This window comes from Xyrauchen texanus, chromosome 46, assembly GCF_025860055.1.
Source record: "Xyrauchen texanus isolate HMW12.3.18 chromosome 46, RBS_HiC_50CHRs, whole genome shotgun sequence".
Lineage (NCBI taxonomy): Eukaryota > Metazoa > Chordata > Actinopteri > Cypriniformes > Catostomidae > Xyrauchen > Xyrauchen texanus.
In genome coordinates this window covers 12834289-12851197 of record NC_068321.1, presented here as the reverse complement: position 1 = coordinate 12851197, position 16909 = coordinate 12834289, and the positions used below count along the sequence as shown (strand labels likewise).

Genomic DNA, 16909 nt, shown 5'->3' with positions numbered 1-16909 from the left:
ATAAACATAACGTTCGGATGCAGGAACATTAACGAATGAGCGGGCATCAACCTCACGTCTAGGGCTAGCAGATTGTGCCCCATCACCAACAACGTTAACAGGGCCCCTGACGAGTTCTTCCCGAAGTTGCTGGTTATCTGCCTGCAATTGTTGTACCAATTCGGCCAAGACTTTAAGTTGTTCCTCCATAATGCAACCTGTAACACACACAAAAATAAAACACCCCAGAAGACAGCCAACGAAAGATGAGAATCACCAGCTAGTAACGAAAAGTATTTGGTCTATTGCAACCACCGTTTCTTTTCCCACCACACCAAATACACACTTTAGAACAATAAAACTATTTGCACTCAGGCTTCCTCATGAAGACCCTGCCAACTACGCCAAGTGTTGACTAATTTAACTACGCCACCCCCACTTTCCTGGGATGGGGGACCCTAATAATGCTATTATCTAACACAGGAGGTTCAAATGAATGAACTGGAAGCCGGAGTACAAAAGTTGATAATTTATTAACAATGACAGATACGAGCCTTCTCCACAGATATGATGGTTGAGAAAATAACCTGAGTAGCAGCAATGTTAGTTAGAGGAGATTTCAAAACGAAAAAATAGAACGAACCAAAACCCCACAATTCAACTCAATTTAAGAAAACATTAAGCAAAAAGAACAAAGTAAAATGAAAACAATGCTCCAAACAAATCAGAATTGGTTCAGTAAAGAAATACAAATAATTAAAGAAAAACAAATAATGAATCTATAACTCAAATTGATCGAGCTGACAAATTATAAATTTAAATTATGTTATATAAGAAAACAACAATAGACATGACACTGAAAGTAAACCAAATCAAACTAGAATCATAAACTGGAGAACACACCACATGGGAGGAAGCAAAAATCAAAACCAGATAAAAATCAAGACCAAATCAAACCACAAGTAAAACACGCAAACCAATAAGACCTCCCATACAGTTATACCCCAATCAATAAAACAGAAAGATTTCAAACAATGAACACCACAAAGAACACAACAAAAGGATGAAATGACGATTAGATTAACAAAAGGTAAATAAAACACAAATTTATCTAATTTTCAATGGAAAAAGAAACGATGGCCACTGCCCGACGAAGGTCTTGAAACATACTCAATCCGCTATGTTCACAGGGGTGACTGAGACATAACAGTCTCACGGAAAGACAAAAATGGATCGTAACGCAGTCTGTTCCATACAAACGTCCGCAACTGCTGGCCCTCGCAACTCGGCAGAGTATAGACACAAGTGATCATCCAGCTGCCGAACCCAACCGCAGAGTTGCGCGCAAACGGCGTTCTCCAATCAACCGGTCATCAGCACAGGAAAAGTTCTAAAACAAACTTACGCATAACCGAACCCAAACGCAGAGTGACACGCACAGCTGAATTGTCGGGCACAGCAGTAACACGCAAGCAGTTCTTCCAACGCGCCAGTATAGGAGAAACCACACACACACCCACGTTCATTGAGCAGAGAATGAGAACAAAACGGTTTCATTGACACCTGCGAGACTTTAACCGTGGCCGGCCCTATCACATCACGTACCCACTTAAAGGCATAGCATACCTATTCTGGTTACATCAGGTTACACCTAATATTACAGATTTATACACATATTGCACAGAAGGAAAGGCTCCTCATTACCATGGTTAGATCAGTGTGCTAGTCTTAAATAATAGTAATAATAATAATAAATTAATGCATTTATGAAAAATAAATACTAGCTGAAACACATCTTGAAACTTTAACTACAACTGCCACTGTTGATATAAAACGAGGTATAATAAATTCTACCTTTAGATTATTTCATATGAAACTATAACATTGTCAAAATATAGTTACTTTTACTCATGTAAAATTCTGAAACATATTTTTAAAGGTGATGGTGTGTAATTATAAATATTTTAAACTTTTTTGGTAAAGGGGCAACATCGGGCTTAAAGTAGTGCATAGGGGGCCACATTGTATTACTTTTCAGATACAATGTTCTGCATTGATTTGGTTTTTGTAACTTTTAAGCCCAGAAATAGTTTTCTGAAGTGTATCTGTGACTAGTGAGACTTTTCTGCAATTGCCTAAAGTATTATATTGCTCTACAAAAAGGTAGATACTTTTCTATCAGGCATTAAAAAAACTGAATAAATGCGGAGATTATAAATGTGTTTTTCCATCTCTACTTCCCTGTTAATTTGTTATTGAATTTAACAATCTCTACATCAGGGGTCTGTTATAATAATAAAAAAAAAAACATTTCATGTTTGTTGCAAAGCGGGTGAGTTTACATGCTTTTTTCTAAAACTTTACCTGTTTACATTCTAAAAGAGTCATGATGCAGGTCACCTCGATGGTTTCAGCACAAAACTGAATAACACAACTGCATGAATATGATTACTGCAAGAGTTAGATTAACATACAGGTGCGAAGGTACTTCAACATTTCTAAATTGCACAAATAAAAAATACAAATACATATTTGTCTCTGGCTTGCTTTTGCTCTCATGTCAATGATTACCCCTCCGTGTGTCAATGATGCCGAGATCTACTTTTATATTTAATCACTGAGATGGTTTACCTGCAAAATTAGTAGCACCAAACATCACAAGCAGCCTCAAGAAAAGGACACAGAGTAGCCATATAACACTTTTCCTTGAGCAGAATATTGCACTACAGATCGCTAAGTTTGTTCAAAGGGGAAAGCGAGATGTGCATGGTTGCCAGATTGCATAAAATAAGTATAACATTAGGCAGAATATTTCCAAATTGCTCAAGTATAAATCTCAAACTGGGGGTGTTTCGTCTCTTATCTGACAACCCTGATCATGTTAAACACTTGTGGAGATGCGTTAGGTCCCAATGCAAGTTAACTGAAATATCCAATGAAACAAAACGCTTTTACGATAAATGAGCTGTGGGCCACATTAAACCATGTGGAGGGCCTGATCCAGCCTGTGGGCTGTAAATTGCCCATGTCTGCTTTAGCTGTTTGCGAGATTATCATTAAATCTGCCTCTGCTTCCTAAATAGTAGATCACTTGGGCAGCCGCCGAAATATCTTCAATGGGAGAACCATGGCATTGCTCTTTCCCTGCTGTCTGCGACCCATTCCGAATAGACCAGTTGAGAAACACTGCTTTAACTCTCTCTCTCTCTCTCTCTCTCTCTCTCTCTCTCTCTCTCTCTCTCTCTCTCTCTCTACACACACACACACACACACACGTCAGACCCCCTCAACTCACTTCTCTCTGACATTTTCTCCGCTGCATGAGTGTGAGTGTGTGTGTGTTGCAAGTTGACGAGTCTGACAGGCAGACAAGGGGGAAAGGAGACGCGCAAGCGCATGTGAGATTCTCCGTCCAGTTGTATTTTTTTCTCAATACCGTAGATAACCAAATGTACATGGTATGATAACCGCCAATTTTCAAACCATGGTATACTGTGAAACCGGTATACAGATGCTGCTGTTTCCTGTTCTGCAAGATGATGTGTCTATAGGAATGTATTTCCTGTTTCTGTACTTTCAAGTATCAAACGTAGCTTAACACTCTGGGGAGCAGTCCAGTCCTTTTTGTCTTTAGCCCAGGCGAGACGCTTCTGATGCTGTGTCTTGTTCAAGAGTGGCTTGACACAAGGAATGCGACAGCTGAAACCCATGTCTTGCATACGTCTGTGCGTGGTGGTTCTTGAAGCACTGACTCCAGCTGCAGTCCACTCTTTGTGAATCTCCCCCACATTTTTGAATGGGTTTTGTTTCACAATCCTCTCCAGGGTGCGGTTATCCCTATTGCTTGTACACTTTTTTTCTACCACATCTTTTCCTTCCCTTCGCCTCTCTATTAATGTGCTTGGACACAGAGCTCTGTGAACAGCCAGCCTCTTTAGCAATGAACTTTTGTGTCTTGCCCTCCTTGTACAAGGTGTCAACTGTCGTCTTTTGGACAGCTGTCAAGTCAGCAGTCTTCCCCATGATTGTGTAGCCTACAGAACTAGACTGAGAGACCATTTAAAGGCCTTTGCAGGTGTTTTGAGTTAATTAGCTGATTAGAGTGTGGCACCCAGTGTCTTCAATATTGAACCTTTTCACAATATTTTAATTTTCGGAGATACTGATTTTGGGGTTTTTCATTAGTTGTCAGTTATAATCATCAAAATTTAAAGGAATGAACACTTGAAATATATCAGTCTGTGTGGAATGAATGTATACATTATCCAAGTTTCACTTTTTGAATGGAATTACTGAAATAAATCAACTTTTTTATGATATTCTAATTACATGACCAGCACCTGTATTATTGTAGCCCAGTTTGTGCTGAATACAGTGTTATCAGATTTTAGCCATTACTATGTTTTTAAGCAACTGAAAAAAATCACAAATGTCAAGACATGTCAAAACTTCTCCAGGGCCCAGAGGGTTAAACATAAATAATGATGAGCTGGACACTAAACATTGAAGAAGGATCTGATACGATCTTGTGTCTGTGTCACTTCTTTCTTCCCTCAGCTGGGACTCCTAATTGAGACGGGGACTGCAGATCAAGAATAATCAATCAAATATATTGCATGACAAAAAGTACCCAAGATTGAGTGAACCAATAAACCTGAGAAGGCTAGCTGTCTGTTCTGCTCTTCCAGTCTCAGACTCCCAGTCTTTATATATTTCTGTTATCTCTTCTGAACCCATATATAGTTAATGAAAATGAACAAACCAATGGGATTGCATCCCCAACTGTCTCTGCTCGACACCATTATTTCTTAGACCATCAGACTTCTTTCTAAAATGGTACAAATCTAGCAACCCATCAGTTTTTTTTAAAAGAACATTTTGGTCCCATCTTTTTAGAAATTGTACATTCTAAGTAAACAGATTAAGGTGATTAAACATATTGAGTATCCCATCTATTGGATTAACATGAGCTTCCTGTCTGTGCCTTATGAATGGCCTTTTCTACTCAAAGTGTGACATCATATATGCACTTTTCATAGTACAGGTTTCTGGCTCATACAGTGCTCATAATTTTTCTACATTAGTAAATTTTTTCTATATTTAATAGTGCTGGGACGATTCATTGACGTAATCAGCATCATCGATTACAGAAATACGTCGATTTGCATAACATACATCGATGCGTCAAAATAGAATAATTAAAATGGCAGCACCAGGTTTAAGTGAATCTCCAAGCCGGTCGTTTTGACATATTTTTGTGTATATTTGATCGTTTAGACGCGCACATGAAACCCAAAGTAGCCTATACTTTGCTTGTCTCTTTGCGGTCTGTTTCCGAGCGCGCGCGCCGCCTTGGGAACGGTATCTCTTGCGCTCTTTTTATTATTAAACGCGTCACGCAATTTAGCAACAGTAGCTAGACTGCATTTTACAACAATCACCGATCGTGCTGATTCTGACGTTAAGTTTGAGTTTTAGGGAGAAATGTCAGTGCACCGCTGTGAAGGGAAGGAAGTTGTGCTAGACAGAATGCGGCTTATGTATAATTATTTTTATAATCTTTGGAAGGCGAAATCTAAAATAAAACCAGGCTATGTTTGAATGTTTAATTCTGTCACTCATTAAGCAGGGCTCGAGTTGTGCTCGCTGTAGCACCGTGTGAGAGATCTCTTTGTCTCTCTCTCTGAACGCGAATAGCTAATTGCATCACAGACGAATGGTTTCCTATTATTATACATAGAAATGGCTGGCGAGATAAAATAATCTCTTTATAGCAATAATAAATGTATTTTCTTAATTTCTCCAGTACCGACAGCAGAACCTATAACGTCCGAGCTTACCAAAGCCAGTCCTTCAATAGCCTATTGTGCGTTGGTATCTTTTTTATTACTTATTTCTCTGCATTGAGTGACAACCCTCTCAAATATAAGAGACACAAACAGAACAAATAAAAGTCTCAGATTCACTGTCTGTAATTGCAAAATTCTTGCTTACTTATTGTGACATGATAGCAACCCTTCTGCTGTGATAATGCAACTTCAACTACGCTATCAATATCCAAAGTAGCCGAACGTCATGTCAACTATCGCGTTTGTCGTGTTTTTTCTTGAAGTTGGCAGTAACATATCAAAAGTTTTTAATTAAATATAAAGAAGTTATACAAATGTAATCCTTACCCTTTTCTCCAAGGAACTTAGCTCCTTCCTTAGGCACTGGATGAGGTCTGCTCACTCTGCTGGAAAATGACTCTAGGGGCAGCGTGTGTCGAACACGTGTTCCACAACAACACTAGGCTGCCCACAGATGCGCCTGCCTAATAATCGGCTTGATATACTTGGATATTGGCCGATGCCGATTATGTTAAAAAATGCTAAAGAATCGGCCGACCGATTAATCGGTCGAACTCTAATCTCAACAGCACCACTTAACATTTATTTACAGCAAGAGCAAAACAACAAAGCATACCAAATCTAAAAATGAACGTGAAGTTTGCAATGCACAACTGAAAGAGGTGAATTGCAATCTAGTTACTTTTGTTCTTAGAACCCTAATGGCCACAGTATACTTTATACTGCTAAACACATTCTTAATGCTGGTTGAGTTGATCTAATCAGTGAAACTCCAAATTTAAATTAAATGGGAAATTTACCTCGGAAAATAGGTGATTTAAAGCTATGATACAAGGTTAAATGACAGTAGTCGTGACCGGAAAACCATAAATGGTCAGCTACACTGTAACTGATTTTTGTAATTTGAACGGTATTTTACTGTAATACGTACAGCAAGATACTGTAAAATGTGTATACAGTACATTACTGTAAATAGCAAAGGATTATGGGAAAATATATGGTCATTACTGTAATTCTACAGTAATTCTTCTGTACTGTAAATCCATTTACAGTAGTGAGCCTGCCCACAAAAAAACTGACCAATGGCAAGAGAGATTTCTTCTCAAATATTTTTTTCCATGCTGTTTGGTGAAAGTGAGATAAAGGACAACTGGGAATGAGATTTTACAAAGGATTCATCAAAAAGGTTAGTATATTGTTTGTATTATTATATTTAATTATATAAAACGGAGACATTTTAAACTGTATTGATTTGTAATGTTAACAGCATACAAACGCGCGTCATCTGATTAAAGAAAGATTTATTAACTGTAACTTTTTGTCTTTTGGCGCTCGTTTTTTTTTTTTTTGATGTTGGCTAGGAGTTGTCGGGGATTGCCGACATAATGGTGATATTATCAACTGGTGAATATGTTAATATCAATTAAATTTGCGGAAGAAACCCTTAGTTAAACAGAGAAACGCAACTTTTGTGTGTTCCTCTGCCGCTTTAACGTTAGCTAACCAGGAGGAGTTTAACTCAACGCAAATAGCTCATGTGAAATACTAAATAGTGTTAGGCAACACCGATGTTCAAGCGGAGTTTATGATTATTATTTTATGAGACAGTGTTTTCAAGTGCATCTTTTTTTTTTTCAAGGTTGTGGTCTGGATCGTGTTCGAGTCCCAGGAGGTGTCTTTTGTCTTTTCTGGTGTTTCCGTCGTAACGGCAAGTTAAGCAGAGAAACAAAAGATAAAGAAACTGGTGCTTAAACCAATGTTATTTGACTTTAATATTAAAACATTGCCATTAAATCAGCAGCCTCTCATAATGTTATGTTTCGTGGTTGATATTTATCGAGCAACTAGTTAGTGGTTACTGTAAAATTGACCGCGTGATTTGTATGCAAACAATGTAATTTTATCTGTGTGAACGCTTTCCTGGTTTTACCACCATATCAAAATATGAACCTGACTAATTCTAGATTTGCCAACTTGACCTTGCAGTTTTCATCTATGATTACCACAATGCCGTACTTCAGAGAGAGGGAGGATTCACTCTATCTTTTGGCTGATGTAAGTATTAAAGATAATTTGAACAGCTGTTTCTAGAGACTATTGATTGTAATTAGGATCATAGTTTGACATTTCAAAGACTATTCCTGTTTTGTATACATGTGTCATGCATTTGAGGGTCCATTTTATTTGCATCGTTCAAAAATCAATCTTTACAGGCAATAAGCCTGATATGGAATTTAGCTGTGAATTGCAAGATAGGCAGACATACTTGAGCTGGTCAAGGGGTTGTATCACAAGATATAACACATAGTGACATAGAAGCATAACCTCTATAGAGGAGCCTATTAGAAAGTATTGTAAAGAAAGACACAAGTATGTTCTCTATATATTTAATTAATTTCTTCCTACTTTTTGTTAATTGCTGCACTTAGGTCACTGCAACTCCAGCAGATGTAGAGAGAAGCTTCACTGTTCCCAGCATCCCAAGGTGATTGCACTTGGTAAGGCTATGAAAATAATGTAATTAATTGATACTATGGCTGAGATTATGATCAGATGGTGGGTCTGTACAACACCAGCTTTAAGATCTTACGCAAAGGCTGAACATAGCCTGTGACAATACTAAAAAGCTGCTGTGATGGTGTTTGTTACAGGAGATTCTGTTCTCCAAGCAAAAACATGGATGCTAACTATGGAGGGCAGCGTCATCATCCAGCTGCAGGAGCTAACAGATTTTTCATCAGCATTAGCTGTCCTGTTTGGCTGCTACTATGTATTCAATGTGCAGTACCAGGAAGAGGCAGCCAGTACACTGGAGTTTATTCAGAGGTTCGTACATCATTAAATACTTCAAAAGCAGCATAACGCCCGTTTCACACATACTCCGTTTGCAGTGCGTATGCGGTGCGTATTTGTTTCCGTACCCATGTTAACAGGTTAGAGCTTTCAGACTGCATGCGGAAGCAGTCCGTCGATCCATTCCAGTTACAGTGTGTGCAGCAATCGATTACGCACCGAGTCTATTTTTGCTGTGCTGCACTGCACTGAATTAAAGTGGCAGCGCATTGTTCACATTAAAATAGACATAGATTGTCAAGAAACTGTAATAATTTTAATAAACTGTAAGAAAGAACATTATCCATCTGTTCGGCACTCATCCGAAAGTACTTTAGGAGCCGGTCACTGTAAAGTCGAAGTTCTGAGACAAGCACCAAACTGTCTCCTGCCTCGTTTGACTGAGTGAACCCAAATGCATCTCGTTCTTCTCCTTCTTCGCAAAAGATATAGCGCGATAGTTTTCTTCTGTCAACAACTCGAACTACATGTAAAACAAAGAATCACAATGATTAAAATTAATTTTCATACTGTTTCAATGTCTTAAATAATGTCAAAGTTAACGTTTGGATTTAAAATCAAAATTACTAATATATTTTTGATTTTGTGGCACACAGAAACTGCGGATCAGTAGCTGTAAGAAATGTTATTTTGGTATTTCTATCTCAGCTCTGTCCAAGGGAGAAATGCTGTGTGTGCAGTATCAAACATCTGTTCCATATTAGGATGGCGCTGTACAAAGCCCCCTTTCTTTCTCTGTGTATACATTGTGTCTGTGTGTAGATTGTATTAGTGTGTATGGCAAAGGTCCCAGGCTCTCAAGGATTCGAAGGAGCCTTTGCCATATGGAATTGTTATATGTGATATCTGTATGAGGTAATGTTTGCTCTGATTGGTTAGTGATGAGAACTCCCCTTCACTATTGTAGTATATCTTTGCATGCCACATATTGGAAAAGCTGAGCTGCACATTTTTGTTCGCTCCCCAACGTTGGATTCAATGCTTTGTATTGACTCATTCACGACTCAATAAAAGACGGAGAGAAAAAGGCACTGCTGTGGTTTAGAAGAACTTTGGTTTCTAACAATAGCGCACTGCAAACACAGCATATGTGAAAGCACAATAGCACGTGCTGCTTCTGTACCGTATACGCACCGCATACGCAACGCATACGCACCGCAAACGGAGTATGTGTGAAACGGGCGTAACACCAATTGTTAAATGACAGCGTGGCAACAAATTGCGCAGAATTTATATTCCTAATTTGGGTTAGGGTTAGGGTCAATCCACTTTGATATATATTTTATTGATCAAATACAAATCCTGTGTAAGCACATTGAGAGCAATGAAAATAACTGTGGTCAAATTCCTTGTATGTGTACAAATACTTGGCCATTAAAGTTGATTCTGATTCTCATTTTGATATTAATCGTTAATGTAGTAGATGAGGGATGTGAAGTGTATTGGTGGGAAAATGGACAGTGATTTTGTTGTAATGCCAACCTGTCTAGGCTGAAAAAGGGCTGCTCTGTGGTAAGAATTGTTGCCTCATAGAAGAACATCCTGCGTATGCATGTGCTGGCCAGCTAGGGCCTTTCTTTGAGTTTCCCTCCATTGCTATACTTTTTCCCACATATAGGTTAGTTTAATTAGTGAGTCTATAAATCTTTTTATATATTTTTTAAAATTGATTTTTTTTTTTTCCAAATGAGGGTTGCAGCATAAGGTAACCCAAAATATATTTTGTTGTTATGGTGATTTGAATGATTCAGTGATTTGAATGTCATGGATCATCAACTAATTATGCACTTTACCTGTAGGTATTCAGTACATATTGCTTTTATTGACCCCAAAGTGCAAACATTACGGAGTTATGACAGTTGGAGAAACACTGGTATGAGAAACAATTTATTTTTTCTTGTGCTTGCAGGTTCATTCTGAGAATCAACCCTGATGGCACCAAATAGCAATCAAAGTCACACATCAGCCAAAAATCTGGATAGAGGATGCAAAGAAAAAGCATTCGTCTGAATCTCCCTGTGGCATCTCTCATCAGAGAGATTGTTGACTTTTATTGGCAAAATTACTAAATAGTAACAACAAACTGATTTTTTTATTGCATTTTATTTTGGCTTGTATCACTTTGAAAATGTGTAAGTTTTAGCTATGTTACATTACAGATACATTGGAACTTGTTTTACTAAGTAAATGTTCAACAAAGACAATAAATGTAAAATCTGCATGAGTAATTGTGATTTTTTTGGGGGGTTTGGGGGGTTGTTGCTACAATTAGATTTTCTTACAGGTGGAAAATATTAATAAAAAATACAAATGAAATCTTAACTAAATAACATTTAAATTAATTATAAATGAAAATACAGTACATATGCTGTAAATTAAAAAACGGCACATATACTGTAAATGAAAATACAGTAATATTACTGTAAATGAAAAATACAGTAACATGAATGTAAATGTAAATACAGTAATATTACCGTAAATGTAAATACAGTAATATTACTGTAAATCATTTTACAAGTTACTGTAAAAATTACAGCAAACTTTTTACAGTGTAGCCAAAATGAGACTAGGATTTCTTGATCATAGCAATTTAGTTGGTTTTAATATTTGTAGCTTCACTGTTTAAAAAAAACAGGTGAAAAAGGAAAGAATAAAAGAAATAGAGACATAAGTTTTCATAAAAGCTATAAAATGAAGATAATGTTACAAGGAGTGAGCAAAATCTCCTTTTGTTAAGTTTAGTAGTCAATCGGGAGGCGTGCGTCATGTGTTACTCTCACAGAGAGAGCTGGGAGGGAGAGGGCTCTGAAGGCTTTTTTTGTCCAGCAATGACTTCAGGCGTAATGTAAAACAGTGGTCCTTTTAAAAATCGCATTATAAAATGGATAGCTCCAGTCCTTGATTCTAATTGCCTGAGCCGCGTTCGAAGCCATTGTAAATTACTCAACAAACATTAGGTCAAAGGTAGCCTAATCCAAAAGCAATCTGACAGCAGTCAGATTAGATAACCTAAAACGTCAATTTAAGAGATTACATAATTTATTAAAATGTTAGTAAATGTAATCACATTTAAATTCCAATGTAATCTACCCAGCATTGCTTTTACGTTGGAGATTCACTTCAACCACATTAGTGGTAAAAAACACTAATTGCCGACTGAAAACATTAAGTCAACGAGCTGTTGTGTAGTGTGTGCTTGGCTTTATAAACCATGAGATGACTGGGGGAAAAAAGATAAAAATAAATCACCGTTTAGTTTCATTGTACAAGTGCCTAACTGTAACTTCCATGTTTGCTTCTTTTTTTTAAAGGAGGGACGAAACGAAATTACATGCATGTCGTAATCAACATTACACAGATGCTGGCGATTGACCTTAACTTGTATTGCATCCAGAATATTCATGCAACAATTGTTGCATCCCGACTGCACATATCGAATCAACAAAACTAAACGTTATTCTGTAAAAGTTGCACAATCAAACACGCTGACAGACATACAGCTTAGACCGGAATTTATTAACACAGTGATTTTCAACCATTCTTTTTTTTTTATGTATTCTTTGAAAGCTATCTAGAGATGAATTTTAATGAAAACGAACTGAAACAAAGAATTTCTCTCCGTGTTCGGAAACCACAACGTCGCCATATTTTAACCAGCAACCCATTCAAACCAAGAAACCATGCTCCTCAAAAGCAAAGGCATTACCACAGGGTCATGAACAAAGCATAAACAAAAACACCATTTGAAACTTACTGATAAAGCTCTTTTCTTCGTCGTACTCAATGCAACAGCAGAAGGATTTGATCACGCTTTCATCTGCACAAGAGGTGGGCGGGAACGAAACAGCCCTGAGTTGCTACACACAAAAATGCTGGGTTAAAAATAACCATTGTTGGGTTATTTGGTAACCCAGTGCTGGGTAATATTAGACAGAACACACGCTGGGTTATTTTTGACTCAGCTTGCTGGGTTATTTATTTTAACCAGTGTGCTGGGTTGTTTCTTGACACAACGGTGGGTTAAAGCGACTACTTTTTTAAAAAGTTCTTTATTTTAGATAATCTACTACTAAAAATAGTAATAAGCATGTTATGCTTATTCAAAAAACATTTCACAACAGTATACATGTACAACATGAAAGCATTTTATTTAATTATTAAATGGCCAGCAAAAACTATAACTTTATTCTGAATCAGGCAGAAAATTAAAACACTATTAAAAAAATATATTTTTGGATGACAAAATAATAGCAAATAGTTATTTTACAGAATATCAAATTAAATAAATACTATCAGTATTTTATTTAACATTTAATTTCTTTAGTCCAGCATAAAATTATTCAAAACATTTTTTATTACATTTTTCGAACAATGCAGTGCTTTAATTATTAAGAATGTACAATAATTACTAAATTGTAGCAAATCAATTCACAAAACACCAAATAAATAAATAAAAATAGATACATACATGGATACAAAATACCTGCATTAATTAGTTTAATAAACAATTTAGTCCTCAGCAGCATAAATGGAGGCACGCAAAAAAACGAATTTTTGCATTTTTGGAACCAGGCAACTCATAAACTACCTGCTGCAAAAACTCCCAGGCAGGGGAACATTTTTTTGGAAAGTGGGTGTCAAAGCAAAAAAAGGACTTGAAACAAACATCTACTGCCTTGAGGAGAGTCTGCTCTACTAGGGCTTCCCCATTCACCATGAAAAACTGTCCACCAACTCCAAGTTCTAAGACAAATGGGAAGGCCTTCTCCTCCCTCTGTTTTAGTAGGTACTGCACCATGTTGGTTCCAGACTAAATAAGAAAATAACATCAAATTTTAAAGTGCGTGTACTCCTTACCAAAAAATTGATACAGGTGTAGTGCAATTAAATTAATTTAAAGTAAATAAATAAGCATGCTCTGGTGTTGTTTTCACATGTTCTACTTACTGGTTGTACATCAATGAAAGAGGTTCTGGCTTCCTCAATAGTTGGCCGTTACAAATGTTTTGTTGCTAATCTTGTACACTGATGGTGGAAGGATCTGAGGTAACATTTTCAGTGTCATGGTGCCTTTGGTATCTAAAAGGAGAGAAAAGTTAATTTCAGTGATTCGATCACAAGCGATCAGCACAAAATACAGGTGTAAATGGGGCCCAAAATGTTTTGTAACTGGATCACAAAAAGCATATACTGTATGGAGGTCATCAAAGACACAAGTGACCACATCACATTTTAGGTGTAAACACTAATCCATCCTCAATGCGAACTGGACAGTAGCTAAAGTACACATCTCAGCTCCTAAACAACTGCTGCACTATCAAGAGTTTTAAACGTTGCTGGTTCTGTGTGGCTTTAAAAGAATAGTTCACCAAAAATATCTAATTCTTTCATAATTTTCTCATCCTTATGCCATTTTCAAAAGTAATGCTACGTGTTAAACACCCTCTGCCGTCTCGTACACAATCCTGAATGGCTCCGCTGTGACAGATGATCACAAAACACTCAACAGTCTGTTTTAAATAGGGAGGAGTTTTGGAGAGGCGTACTCAAATCTGAAAAGCACGCAACATTGGTATATTTGATAGATTAATCTATGCCTGAATCATTTAAAAGGACTGTCAATATAAAAAATTGTTTTGTAAAATATTCAAAGATCAAAGATTTAAAATGACACTTCGAAATCTTGTTAAAAAAGCTTATCGCGACCCCACTGACTCATCACTTTAAAGTCTAGATCAAAAAATGCCTTAAAGTCTAGATCAAAAACACCTTATCGCGACAAATCCAATTAACCCCACTGACTCATGGCCTTAAAGTCTAGATCAAAAAATGACTTAAAGTCTAGATCAAAAATACCTTATCGCGATAAATCCAATTAAGCCCGCCGGCTCATCGCTTTAAAGTCTGGATAAAAAAACACCTTATCATTTTGGATAATCTCGTGAAAGGACTCTGAACTGAAAAATGCAAGACAACACTTGTTAAAGATACATCTAAAATTACGTGAAATGCTTTATCGTGTTTTAGTAATATAACTCATAAACTCATAACCGTAGTTCCCCTGCATAGTTCCTGGATGCGGAACAGAGGCGATCGACCCAGGGACCAAGACGTTAGGTCCGGAGCAGGTAAGCAGACTGCTCCGTCCTCCAGTGGAGGGCCGGGAGGAGAATCTTTTGTTGGATTTATTTCATTTGCCTTACACAGGGCTGTGGTACCCACATTCTCAATAAAAGAGCTATTTCCTTTGTCTCTGTGTCACCTGGCCCGCAAATGCCATTCTCCAAATGCCACCACACCTCAACAGTCCCGGCACGCTAGACGCAGACCTTCTGCCCTCAGCCCCACGACTGTTCCCCGGCCGGCCGGTTCTGATGAGTCCAGAGGACAAAGCTACAGGACCTCCTCCTCGATCACGAACCCGCCCCCTGCTGGGAGTGCGGAGCAAGGTAAGTGCTTTGAGTCTTTTTTCATCACTAGAGCCTCGGGAGGCGAACACGCCATACTACCAGCTGCTCCGCCCTGCCGGGTACATCAAAAATAATCGTCCCTTTGGTGCCCCTAGCACGGAGCTTGGATGCGTGGCTTTCACTTCCCAACCCGTCACGCTGGCTGGCCCAGACCATCCGACTCAGTTATGCAATTCAGTTTGACAGGCCCCCGCACCCCTTCACGGGCGTCCGCTTCTCCGCAGTACACAGTGAACATGCCAAATCCCTGCACGTGGGAATCGCTTTTCTTCTACTCAAAGACGCAATAGAGCCTGTCCCTCCAACCGAGATGAAGAAGGGTTTCTACAGCCCTTACTTCATCGTACCCAAGAAAGGTGGCGGCTTACGACTGACCCTGGACTTGAGAGTTTTCAACCGGGCCTTATACAAACTCCCGTTCAAAATGCTCACGCAAAAACACATCTTAACTTGCGTCCGGCATCTAGATTGGTTCGCAGTGGTAGACCTGATGGACGCATACTTTCCCATCTCAATTCTGCCTCGACACCGACCCTTCCTACGGTTCGAGTTTGACGGCCAGGCATATCAGTACAAAGTCTTCCCCTTCGGCATGTCTCTGTCCCCTCGCGTCTTCACGAAAGTTGCAGAGACAGCTCTTGCCCCGCTCCTAGGATCCACTCGTCTTGGGCAGAGGTGTAGTGGTAAAAAAAGAGGTGGGTAAACTATAAATTCTGGTGGACCACGACGTGGTCACCCGGTAAGGTGGGCCACTGCCTACCAGTGTATGTGTATCCTGATGACATCGCTATAGGCTATCATTTGATGATACTACCAAGGGTATCACTGGTTGTTCCCTCATAGGTCACACAATCACTATTAAATTCATACATTAATCTAAGTTCTTGTTAAAGAGACCCAAGAAGGAATAATATGGTTGAAATCTATAAAGTTTACTAAATGACAAAACAGAGAGAACAAAAATATTTAAGAGAGATAGAGAGGGAGGCTTATATCCAGGGCTTCCAATGCAATACTGTACATAATGATTAGGGATTTGGGATTATTTTCATAGTCGATTAATCTGCTGAATATTTTCTCGATTAATCAATTAGTTGTTTGGTCTATAATATGTCAGAACAATGTGGATCAGTGTTTCCCAAAAGCCCAGGAGGATGACGTCCTCAAATGTCTCGTTTTGTCCACAACTCAAAGATATTCAGTTTACTGTCACAGAGGAGAGAAGACAGAACATATTCACATTTAACAAGCTGGAATCAAAGAATTTTTGCCCGCCTCAATATCAACGCTGACCGCCACACATTGATTTTCGATTTATTTTTTATTTTTTACTAAGCCTATTTAAAATCGTATTTGATTGCAGAGAGCCGTAGCGCATTCGCGCAGCACTAGGCTACCTCTCGCTCGTCCCTCTCTCTCTCTCTCTCTCTCTCTCTCTCTCTCTCTCTCTCTCTCTCTCTCACCCGTACCTCTCGCGCTCTCTCTCCGTCATGGAACACCGCTGCATAAATCTGTCCAACACAGCACTGTCAGTTATTACTTATTAGCCAGCATGCAAGGAGCCTAGCTAATAAGGAGAGCTAAGTTATTGTTAGAATACAGCTGGATTTTTGAGGTCAGCACGCTGTATATAGCTGGTAGTAGTCAATATCGATGCATGCGCATGGGAAACACTGGCAGCAGCGCATTATGAAAGACTTCGTCTTAGGTTTAACAACCTATGAAACTAATAATGAACAATATGAAACTAAAACGACA

General features: G+C 38.4%; 1 protein-coding gene across 1 annotated transcript in view; it reads right to left on the bottom strand.

Moving 5' to 3' along the window:
• si:ch211-106e7.2 (uncharacterized) overlaps positions 1-12514 on the bottom strand; it is a 37860-nt gene extending 25346 nt beyond the window's left edge. The window contains exon 1 of the mRNA XM_052119447.1: positions 12436-12514. The gene's annotated coding sequence lies outside the window, so the exon portion shown is untranslated. The remainder of the gene's footprint in view (positions 1-12435) is intronic.
• Between the last annotated feature and the right edge of the window lie 4395 nt (positions 12515-16909).